General features: G+C 34.4%; 1 long non-coding RNA gene across 4 annotated transcripts in view; it reads right to left on the reverse strand.

Moving 5' to 3' along the window:
• Positions 1-883: 883 nt before the first annotated feature.
• LOC308185331 overlaps positions 884-12,154 on the reverse strand; it is a 40,009-nt gene continuing 28,738 nt past the window's right edge. For 3 of the 4 annotated variants that reach the window (XR_013943294.1, XR_013943295.1, XR_013943297.1), the window contains one exon: positions 884-1,484. This is a non-coding gene — a long non-coding RNA (uncharacterized lncRNA). Of the gene's footprint in view, positions 1,485-11,372; positions 11,448-12,154 lie in introns of all 4 variants that reach the window. The other variant, XR_013943296.1, reaches the window with a different exon arrangement.

Consider the following 12,154-nt stretch of genomic DNA (forward strand, 5'->3'; position numbering starts at 1 on the left):
TTACATTTACTAGTTTTACAGTAGTTTAGAGAAAATCAGTACTAACAGAAATATTTCACTTTGTGCCTGTGAGATGTATTTGGATATCCACATAAGGTATCTGTCTCTTCATCCTGATTCACCTTTTCCTTGTTCTAGCACAATTACACTCTATTTTACTCAAGGTGATGTATTTTCCTCCCTATTCATGGCAGAACTTTATTCTATAGCTAATTTTAATACTGACTAGATGATCATAGCAGACACTTTAACAAGCGTTCTAATACACAATGAAAAGCCAAAAATTTCGTTTTAGACAACTTTATTTGGCTGAATGCCCACCTCCATTCTCATCTACATTCTATCACTGCTAACTTTGATGATGTAATTGATTTGGCCCTAGTTTGGGAAGGACTAAGGCTTTTATGTATGAATATAGAAACTGTGCGAACAGAAAAGCAAATATGTGAACCGTTCGCATTAAAAACAGGATGAAAATTATATTAAGGCTTCTAGCTATTAGTATCATGAATCTCTAGAACAAAAATTTTCTTTATGGTAAGTTATACCATAGCAGGAAAAAAAAATCTACCGGGAGTTTCAGGTTAAACTTGTTACAGTTAAGAATCATGATGTGCTTGCCTGTCATAGCACAAGACTCAACACACTGGCTCAAAAATTCAATCTTACAACCCCACCCATCTTTGCTATTGTAAAATAAAGGACTGGTGAATTTGTTTTCCTATATATCTATGGGTTTCCTTTGCATTCAAAATTTTGACAATTCTGCATCTTCAGATATGCTCTCTATTGCATGCACTGTCTCTCACATGGGAAAATTCTCTGTCAGTTCCTGATCTTATGCAGTTTATAAGTACATAGAAAAGCAATAAAGGACACTGTGCAGTGGATGCTTTTAATTATGCAAGAGAATAGCCACCATATTTCAGCACTTCTACTATAAAATATATAATAGTTTTTTAAAGGAACATACATGGCCTATACAAGACATTTTATATAAGGCTCAAGAACTATTAAATGTTATTTCCTCTGTTAAAAAATGCAGTTCGGTTAGATTGCAAGGGTGATTTCAATTAGATCACAAGCGTGATCTCATGTGTAGATCTTGAGTCCACAAAAAATCAATAAATATTTTCAATACATACTACTCAGCACAGCATATTGTAGGATTACATTATGATTGTACCACAATATTACATAATGCTAGGATAAAACACTTTCACTGAAATTAAAAATCATTTCATGTGAAAAACGTCACTGGGCAATGTAGTACAAATAGAAAACTACTCTTACAAACTGTTAAGAAATTGTCATCTGGTATTTATCAGTAAAGATGCAGCTTTACAATCACTCCTAATCATGTAGCCATCTTTCTTCCTCGTGAACTTGATCCATACTGAATGTTGTAGAGTTATGGTCTCTCAGAACTTCCACTGATTGCCATTACCATGAGCATTAATGTTCATTCTTGTTAACAATATAAGCTAAAAACAGGAAGAAAATCAAGAATGAAGATTAATCTGAGGGAAGTCAGCAGACATCAGTTTGCAGAGCTGTACAGTTCCTAGACACCAAGGTACTTAGGTACCTTTAAACATGTAAGTACTCAGCATGCCTAAAACTAATGACATGATTAAATACATTACTAAACTGTGATTTTCAAATTTATCGTAATCAAATAATTAAGTTTTCAATTCAGTTATTTTTTGAAGACTAGGAAACATCATTTTCATTTATGTCTTAGTAATTCACATTTGGTTTTGCTCTAATAATAGGAGTGATATTTTAATCCACTTCAATATACAATAAGATCTGTTATTAAAAATTAAAATGTATGTGAACATGAGACTGAACACTTAGAATTAAAAAGTAAGTATGTAAGGAACTATGCATAAAAAAAAGGCAGAAAAAAATCTTATTTAAATAAAAATTGTTCTTTTGTAATTATTTTTTTTAATTGGATATTTCATATTCATTGAACATCATCATACACTTTTGTTTCATCTCTCACACAGATTGACTCAATAATTATTTTTAGTTGTCCTAAGCCTTATTTATGAACCATCACCTCTTTATTACAGATGCTTTACAATTACAGAACAAAAAGACAGCATTTAGGGGCAGTCACAATCTAAATAATTAAAATTAATTTCAAGAGGTTGAAAGGATAATTAGGTAATATTATTGTTTTGCATGGGTTGTTAGGGTAGATTCTTCTCCAGTTTCCACCAACATGAAATTATAATGAGTTTACCTATTTCAGAGCTAATATGCACTAATACAAGTAGGAACAGAATCCGTGTGACGATGTTATATATTTCTGTAATTGCCATATTAAATTTTGCTTTTCCTAACAACTTCATCCCAATTTGTTTCTTTTTTGTTGTTGTTAAAAGCTTTCATAACATTTGCACTGATAATTCCTTTTAGCCCATATCCACAACACAGAAATTCATTCAGAAGCAGACAGAGACTAATTCATTTTATACCTGCAGAACCATTTAGTGTGTGACGCTCCTTTATGTACAGCTACACTAGAAACTGAAAGTGTTAGAAATTGAATTCAGTACACTTTATTTCCTTTTCAGTACATATAAGCTTTTTGAAAATTACTACATATCTATATAGTAGTAAGTATGCACACTATAGCTATTTTTAAAACCCTATTACCACATTGGTTACCACAAACTAAATGTTCCCTGTTGCAACATCAAACAGAACTTTTTTCTTGGAAGCCATCTGCAGTGATTTTAAATTTGCTCTCAAGGCAGCAGATATTAATGCCAGGCAGTATCCTATAAATAAATGGTCCTATTTTTATTTGTGGAGCCCATTTAGGTAGCTCCACAAATATAACTTATATTAGATCATGTTTCCCCTAACTTAGCACTCCCAGCTTCAACCAATAGAAAATAATTATGGCTTCGGTATTTTAAAATCCTCATTGAGTTAAAAATAGCCCAATAATAAACATCTAACTGAAGTCTATATAGGCAGCAATCTGAATTTAGCAAAAGTATTGTCCACAACACAAATCAGAGTGTCAACCTACTCCAAAACCATCATTCCTATGACACTATCACTGCAAGTTTGGGGATTTGTTTTCCATTACATCCATCAGAAATTAAAATTAGCTCCATTGCTTAATCTCATCATAAAATAGGGGGTTTTGATATGTAGGTTGTAAAGGGTTTCATATTAAACTTAAACTCTATCCCACCACACCACAGGGAGAAGTAGAATTTCATTTAAGGAGGTAAAAAATTTCATTATAGTCATGTCAAGTATGACATTGTTAAGTGTTCAACTTTGGTGAGCGGGTTGGAGTTTTTGTTTGTTACGTGCCCAACTTATAACTCCAAGAGATACAAGATGCCCAAAAGTCATCGGCAAATTAACTGTCCTCTGGAAAAAGATTTTAAAACAATGTCTTCATCAAGTATCAAGTTTAGAACTTACACAAAACCCTTCAAAGGGAATCCAGATCTAAATAGGTAGAAAATGAGAATGTAACAAGAACCTTACCCTTGATGAGTATCTATTTCAGAGAAGGGAAGTGTGAGTTCAGTGTTTAAGAAAGGACTAGTTGCCAGCTGACACACTTGTCAAAGCATCCTGTCAGCTTTTTAATTGAGTGAAACAGTCAAAAAGTCATCTGGTGCTATTAAAAATAGTTATCATGCATAGATGTCATATATCTCAATCTGAATGCAGCATTAAAAATGATTTCAGGGATAGCTGCCTCAAGTCACAATCACTGTATTCTCAAGAGAGGCCAGTCCTGAGGGTGCTCAGCTACTTAGGCAGGCCCCAGCACCCCAGTGTGAGGTGTTCAGAGTGTGAGTAGCTAGTGATCTGCAAGGGCTGCTCTGGGAGCTGGTATTGCGGGAAATGGTTTGGAAAACATCCACCCCTGCCTAGGGGATGACATATAATAGGATAGTAAGGACAGTGCCTGATCTCCAGGAATTCAAATTATAATTACTTTATACTTCCTTACTATCACAGAATTTCATTTACTCAATAGTGCAAAACATTTTGCTGCTTGATGCTTATTGCCATATCTCCGTTACCCATAAAACAAGGGACTGAAAGAGGACAGCTGCAGTCATTTATGTGTTTTTCTACACATGCTTGATCCAGCAGTAAATGCAAACTCATTTGTTAATGGTCACCCTCTCCAACATGTTTTGCTCTGCAGTGTGGTGGCAAGCATTTCTGAGACCAGCAGGACTTCTCAGAACATGCTCCATTACCTTACATTCTGTGCTGCCTCACTGATGAGGCTAAACAAGTAAAGATCAAACAATACCACATTTTGTGTTTATTTTTACAGTACAACATTCTATGCTTATTTTTACTTTTACTGATAACAAAGTACATGGCTGCAGTAAAAATAAGGGGCAGGAGGAGGAGAGGAGGAGGGTCAGGAAGAGACACAGAGAAGAAAAAATATTTTGATATATCAGCATAAATGAGCTCCAGTCCTGAAAGCTCTTAACTGCATCTAGATTCATTCAATGTGACAGTTCATGCATACTAAGAGATTGTAGAAAATAAAGTAATACTTAAATGGAGGCCCTTGTTCCAACCATTACCTTTCTATCCAAATGTATAAAGAGCAACATAGCCTTTCAAGGGGTAAATAAGCTATTAACCAACTGTGAAGAATATTTGCCCTGATTTTCTTTCTTGACCTTAGAAATGATCAGCTGGAAAATAAGACATCTTCAGAGTGCTTCAACCTATTTTGTTACAATTCACTTTTGGTCAAGCCAGCTGCCTCTTGGAAAATCTTCAATGCTATATGGTTTGCTGGATAGGTCTCATATAGTTTAGAAGTAACTTTTGCGCTCTGTAATGATCCATTTCTTTCTGTTACTTAATTTTAAAGTGTATATGAATATCTTACTCTTGCAACTAGACTTCACCATCAGAGAGCTCTAACAATTTCAGTTCATTTAGAAGATGTATTTATGTAACATAGACTCATAATGCAAGCAGCTGGTGTTTTCTCAATTGTTCATCAGTTTTCTTTAAACAATGCTGTGGAAAGTAGAAATGCATGCTATACATATTAGCAAATGTTAAGAGCCAGTAAAGCAATGGTAGTTTTAGATTACATGAAGCTGTTCAAGCAAGGAATGAAAGACAGAGACAAATTGACTAGTTAAATTTAGTATCAACTTGTCTTCACAACCACTATAAACAGTTAATATGCATGAATTACATGTTGAAATATAAATGTTACTTTAAAAAATAAAGCCATGGTTCCCAGCATCTTCTCCCCATAACCTCTATCTTTCAGTCTATGGTGACCTTTAAAAAAAATTCATCACTATTATGTGATATTAAGCAAGTTACCACTTCTTACATGAAGTGCAAATATGCACAGACAACTTGCAGACAGATATTCAACTATGCCTCCATTATACTACTCCTTATTTCACAAGTAGATTTGCTGCACTGTAGAAGTGTAATTTGTACTAATGCATTTGCGACCTAAATATACCTTCTTATTTCTCTAGCAGCACCTAATCCATCCAGCAGGAGTTCTTTGTCAATTACTAATTGCAATTCAAATAGGAGTAGCAGAGCTCTTGAAGGAAAAAAAAGGAGACCAGTTCATTCTTTAAGGATGTGCAATTTCAAAAGAATAAAGAAATAACTAAAAAATAAAAGCATTTAGAATTCTAGAGTGTTTGGGTTTGTTTGTTTGCTTGCTTACTTGCTTGTTTTTTTAATTAATGTACATAATTTAGAATATCAACAAGAGAAAATTCTCACACACAAAATGGGGGGCCAATGCTGCCTACACAGTAAAGGGTTAAAGTGCTCAAACACACATTTTAGGCATTCTGACCACACTGTATTTCCAAATCATTTTATGTATTCTCCATACAGCCCAGTTTCATAATACAAATATCTTATTACATATCAGAAGTTAGTCATTGTGAATATGCTTCTCAGCAACCAGATCTAAGTTTGCCACTTTTCAAAATAAAATAAGCATACATCAGAGAATGTTATGATTGATCTTACAATAAGTCAGGCTTACAATTACCTTTTGAGCTAACAATTATTATGGCAAGCATTGATGACAGACAGGTTTCTCCACCATAACTCAGCTAGTCTAATGAGAAATGTTGTTGGCTTTTTTTGTGTGTTTTGGTTCTGTTTTGGTTTTGGTTTTCCCCCTTTTGATTTATCATGGTTCTTTTTGAGAAGACTCTGATTATTTCATAGATATTTGGGTCTCAGCTTCTTGTAAAGGCATGCATACTTCACAGAATCACACAGAATCATCTAGTTGGAAGAGACCTCCAAGATCACTGAGTCCAACCTCTGACCTTACACTAACAAGTCCTCTACTAAACCATATCACTAAGCTCTACATCTAAACTTGATTTGCATCTTGTTCCCAAACCCATTTTTGATTTACATAAAAAGTCAAGATACACATAACAGCTAGGAAAAGGTATCAAGCATGTCATAAAGCAGTGGTGACATTTTTTCAAGACCCAGGTGCAAGTCTACAGAGCTCTAACTTCAGTATGGAATTTGCCTTTGTAAGTTCTGCAGAGGCTCCGCTTGTGGCAATATGTATGAGGTGAATTCAAAACCAGTTGCATCCAGTCCAGATGTTTTCTTACTCAAGGTGATTATTGAGTTAAAGTTCAAACTTCTAAAGACTGGAAATAAAGTATAATAGGAGGGCATAAATTTAAGTACCATATTAAAAATTCATACAGAAAAACTGTTTTGCAAATAAGAGCCTAACATCCTCAGTCTGAGAGAACTGCACATAACTCATCAAGTTTCGTTGGACTCTAGGGAATAAGAGATCCTTATAAAGGTCAATGGCATAATTTTGCCCTAAATAAAAGGATCTCTGATACAATGAAGTGAACATATAGATAATGGGAACACCATGATTCTTCCACAGCTAAAATTAACAGGAATAGCTGAGATGGTACAGCTATCTTCTGATATTAATTATATGTTGCATTTAGAAATGATAGACTATTAGCAAATTCTATGGAGCCATTATGTTATCATCACTCAAATTATACCTGACTGTTACTATGGGATCATTATTTGATTGGTTAGATGGTTTACTTTGTTCTAAAGATACTGTTCAGAATTAAAAAGCCTCTTTGGTTACTTTGAAGCACAAATGTAAATGGCTTTTAATAATAATCAGTGTTCGTCCAAAATTATTTTGATGACAGTAAGGTAATAGAACCAGGCTATTTCATCAGTCTTTCTTCCACATCTGAGTCCATAACATGGATTAATTAGCATGTATGGAAACCTACAAAAACATCTTTTCAAAAAGTAACACATATGCTACTGGTCCACACATAATATTTTATCTTGTGAAAGAATGAAAAATAGTATAGAAACACCCTTATTTTCATCAAAATTCAACACCTATAGTTTTTCTTCAAATCACTTAAAAACAATTTAAAATTTTAAAAAATAAAATAAAATAAAACAGGATCTTCTGTTTTATGACAACAGACTGATTAAAAATGTCAGCTTCACCACCTGAAAAAAAAGATGGAAGAGAACTGAGGATATGGTACAATGGGGGAAGATCACTTTCTCATCTGGCTGCCTGTTCTGCAAAAGTGGTCTAGAGATTGCTTTTTTTCTAGATGAGGAGAGCCACAACGGGACCCTTTTTATAGTACAGATGTATTTCATTACTGGACTGTTAAGATTCTGGTCTGAGCTGCCAGATTTGTTCCCAGACAACTTCACATTGATTTTTCATCGTCATTAAGACTGATAAGCACTCTTTGCCTAAGTACAAAAAGGTGATGGACGAAGTACTATGATTCAGTTCCCAGATTTTAGAAAGATTATTTTTGAGCACATTATGAAAATTTGAGACAACAGTTTTACAATATTAAAACTTCCAGAGTGTGGGCAGAATGTAGCACAGTATCAGAAATGCCCTCTGTGAACCTCTGCCTCACTCCTTTCTCCTTCTAAAAAGATAGGATTGAGTAATTCCAGCAATTTTGTTTGAAAATTCAGCTGCTGTGAAAGTCCCATGTACTAATGCTGTATGGCAGAGTCAGGAAATAATTGCCTGAAATATACAGCCTCTGTGCTTATAAATTAATTCAAGATTTTCTGCATATTATGTACTTTAATAATTACACAGAAAAAGAGGATTCCACATTATATCTAGTCTTCTGAAGTGATATCGAATAGCTTCTGTCACACCTCCAAAATAGGGTATTATACTTCAAAGTCACTACAGTGTGTCATGTGTGAGATAGACATAGACTCTTGTCTAGGCAAAAATCATAAAAGTATAATCCATGGTACAACAAGTCCACTAGTACAACAAGCATGCAATTTTTATTAAACAATATAATCATATTGCTATCATAATGATCACCATAAGCAGAACTAATTTACAAGTGGTGATTTAAAAAAAAAAAAAACTCACGGTGATTAAGTGTCACCTACAGAATTAAGGCTGTCATTTCTCACCTCACCCTAGAAATCCACCACATCTAGTTAAAGCACCTGGCAAACTAGAATCTCTTTCATTTGCTTCATCTGGCACGTTCATTACAGTATTATACAGATTCTGATCTTTTCCTATTTCATTACTGAATGCTCCCCTGTGTTTTATATGCATCACACACTATAAATCAACTGGGGTAAATGTACATAAAGACTGGGTGCATCCAAGTTTTCTTCTCTCCCCCCAGGCACTCAGCAGCTTACTCCTTGATGAAGCATAGCAGAACATCTGTGGTGGCCTTCGCCTAGATTTACTTTGCCAGATTTTCATTAAAACAGTGACTCAATAAAAATGTTGCTTATCCTAATAAAGCTCTTTCGAGCTTTGCAAATTTGCATTTAATACTCTTTAATGTCATTACAGCATTAATAATCTGTGCCTAAAGAGCAATAAAACTTTACATTTTCTGGTTTATGAAAGAAGCTTCATAAACCCATGATTTTCTTGCAACTCAGCTTTAATACACCATAAATAGAGACGCAAGCAGGAAAGCTCTACGACACTGCTGATTTGTATAAATTTATGGCTTAGTCCTCTGTTAGGTATTTTTTGTTTCAGAGATTGTATATAAAAAATAATAAAACTGAGTTGTGGATAAGCATATCAGGAATAAATGGGACCAAGCTTTAGAAAATGAGCTAGCTTTTATTACACGAAGGATTTCTGCTCCCCTTGGCAGTCTAACTTTTTTTTTTGCCTTGGTGAAAAAATAAATAAATAAACAATGCCTGGAAACAAACCAAAAGAAAGCCTCAACTGAATTCTCCACTAATATAATACATGTACTGCATTCTCTTCAAATACTGTCTTAGAAAATGCCTGTCATTTTAGGCTACCTATGGGTTTAAAGGAGGTAACACCATTCTGAAACACCAGTAACACCATTCTGAAACAAGAGGATCATTACTAGAATTGCAGTAATGTCAGTTTAAAGTCAGTGTATGTGGAAACAGCCATGGAACTGAGATCCCATTTAGTCCTTCAGAGCAATCAAACTCCTGACGGATTAAACAAGCTGGTTCTAAGCAACATCAAGTTTTGACCTAGCCATAAAGATCAAAGTTCAAACTCTGCTTGTGTCAGTAGTCAAACTGATTGGAATATCTGGACAATGAAACTGAAGCTGACAGATCAATACTATGAACCAGTGAAAAAGCAGAAAATGCAATAGCAGTACATTTTTAACAGACACTGTGCCTTTATTATGAATTTATGAGATTCATTTGCATAAGAAGTCATGCAAATATATGAAAATACTAGCAAATACTGGTTGAAGTCTAATTATTTTATGAAATCATTCTTCCCCAAAGCATTTAGGAAAATAATTTTTCACTTTTTTTTTTTTTTGATTCATCCCTCACAACCTTACAAAAGGGAAATAAAGATCAGTTGGTATTGCTACTGTGGTAAACACATACAATACAACCCTGATCCTTCAGTGAACTCAAAGCAAAAGAAACAAGAACCAAACTCCAGATGCACACGTTACAGGATTTTCGAGTTAGTGCTTACTAATGATATGGAACCCCATCTGTTCTGCTAAAGAGTATAGGCAAAACTTTATAGATGCTTCAGGGTAACTACTGTTATTCAAAACTGGTGCTTCTGAAAATATTATTTCTTGACCACTCAGCTTGAGACTTCTTTAAAAAGGAGCAATTTTGAAGAAGTGCTGCATGTATTCCTTCTATAAAATACATATACTCAAAATACCTAAAAATATTTTGAATTCTACTTCCAAGATAAGCAGCCATTTCTAATAGTGTTGACCTAACACTTCATAAATATACGCATGATTTTTCAGGCATTCAGATGAAAGTAATTGACTTATTTATGATTACTTAGTAACAGAAATTTATGATCAACATCAGTAAATGTACTGGAAATAGAACTGGTCTTTCTGTGATCATTTAATTGTTTAATTGGAACCATCAAACTCCATTTTCTTTTCACCTTTCATCCACAAGATGTCCATGGTTTGGGAATGGGTCCATTTACCTTCTCTTTACTCAGTTCTCAATTTCTAAACGATCTTCCTACAGTCAGTTTTGTACACTGTTTCTTTTAATAAACTCAGTTATACAGGAAGATTACAAAGGATCTCAAAGTAGGTGGGGAAATAGGTGCATTGAAGTTTCATGAAGAAAGTAAGAGAGTAATGAGGTGGGCTAAAAAGAATCTTTCCTACCCACCTTCCTTGCTTCCCTCAGTCTGGCTGAGGTTTTATAGAGGGAAATTAAGGTGACCACTAGTTTAGGACTGCAAGATTAGCTTTTCAGAATAGAGGGACCAAGAAAGGCTCTATGGAAACAAGCTCTGCAATATTGGTTGCACAACCATTTGTAAAACTCATATGAAATTGTCAATGGACAATATGTTAAGAAAAATCTGTTACAGTCTTGGCAACAAAGCAGGCTTCTTTTTGTTCTGTTAGACTAAAATAGGAAGCTTAATTAATTTACAGCCTGAATTTACATTTGGTGTGTGGTGACACGTCATCCCAGCTGGCATAATTTGGTACACATTTTTGAACATGGAAGCACATCATATTTGAAAACCATCAAGTCCCACAGTACTGAATTCACCTTACTTTCTGATCTGAGCAGTGATGTGTTGCAGTTAATATTCATCAGTTTGTCACTTTATCTTTCAACATGATCACACCTGAAATATCAAGGTCAACATGGACTGTGGAAAAGCATCAGCAAGAAAACCTTCACAGTAGCAGCAATATATCCCTGACCTCAGCTCATTTAGTACCGGACGCTGAAGAACTCCATTTAAATGCTTCTCCATTTAAAATACAAGCATCTTGTAGACTTACATATTACTTGAGTAAATCTTTTTCCTTCCCTCAGGGCTTTCTACCAGTACGTCACAATTCTCTATCCTGTAGAGTCTGGGTCAAACACAAAATAGACAAGAAGCTTGACTTCACCATCCCTATCTTTCTTTCTTTAAAAAAATTACCATCCAGATTACTATGGACAAATTAAAAGTGAAGATATTACAGGATGCTAAAACATTAAGAGTCAAACTTCACAGGAAATGCAATTGAGTTTGATATCCCTGTTACATCATGCTTCTTCCATATCCTGAAAATATTCTGGGCTGAACTGATTAAGATCTTAAAGTTGTAGTTTGGAGGACAATTCTGTACTGAAGAAGCATTTAAGATTTTTGACATTTGTGTTCATTCTACGTAATAGTAAAAAAAAAAAAAAAAAAAAAAAGCTGCATTGGAATTATTCACAAAAATGAAATTTTGGTGAGTTTTCCATTTTCTGTCTGACTGAAAAATGAGTCTGTAATGCTAAAAGCACTGGACTGTACACCCTGACACTAGGCTGGCAAACACTGCTCTGCATATGGAAAAACATTGACAAAGGTAGACCTAATTCTAGCCAGAAACATAAATACCTAACTCAACAGATATTTTAGGTTATTACAAATTAAGAACTATTCTTGCTGAAAGAGAACTTAAAATGATTAGGAGTAATAACTCCTAACTGTTACTTCTGTGAAAGTTCATTTATTTATTAGTCATTGTGTAAGCAAAATGAAGAATCAAATTGGTGGGGAAATGACCAATTTTCTATGAAGTTT

Source organism: Anser brachyrhynchus (assembly GCF_964034855.1).
Source record: "Anser brachyrhynchus genome assembly, chromosome: 1".
NCBI classification, from domain to species: Eukaryota; Metazoa; Chordata; class Aves; order Anseriformes; family Anatidae; genus Anser; species Anser brachyrhynchus.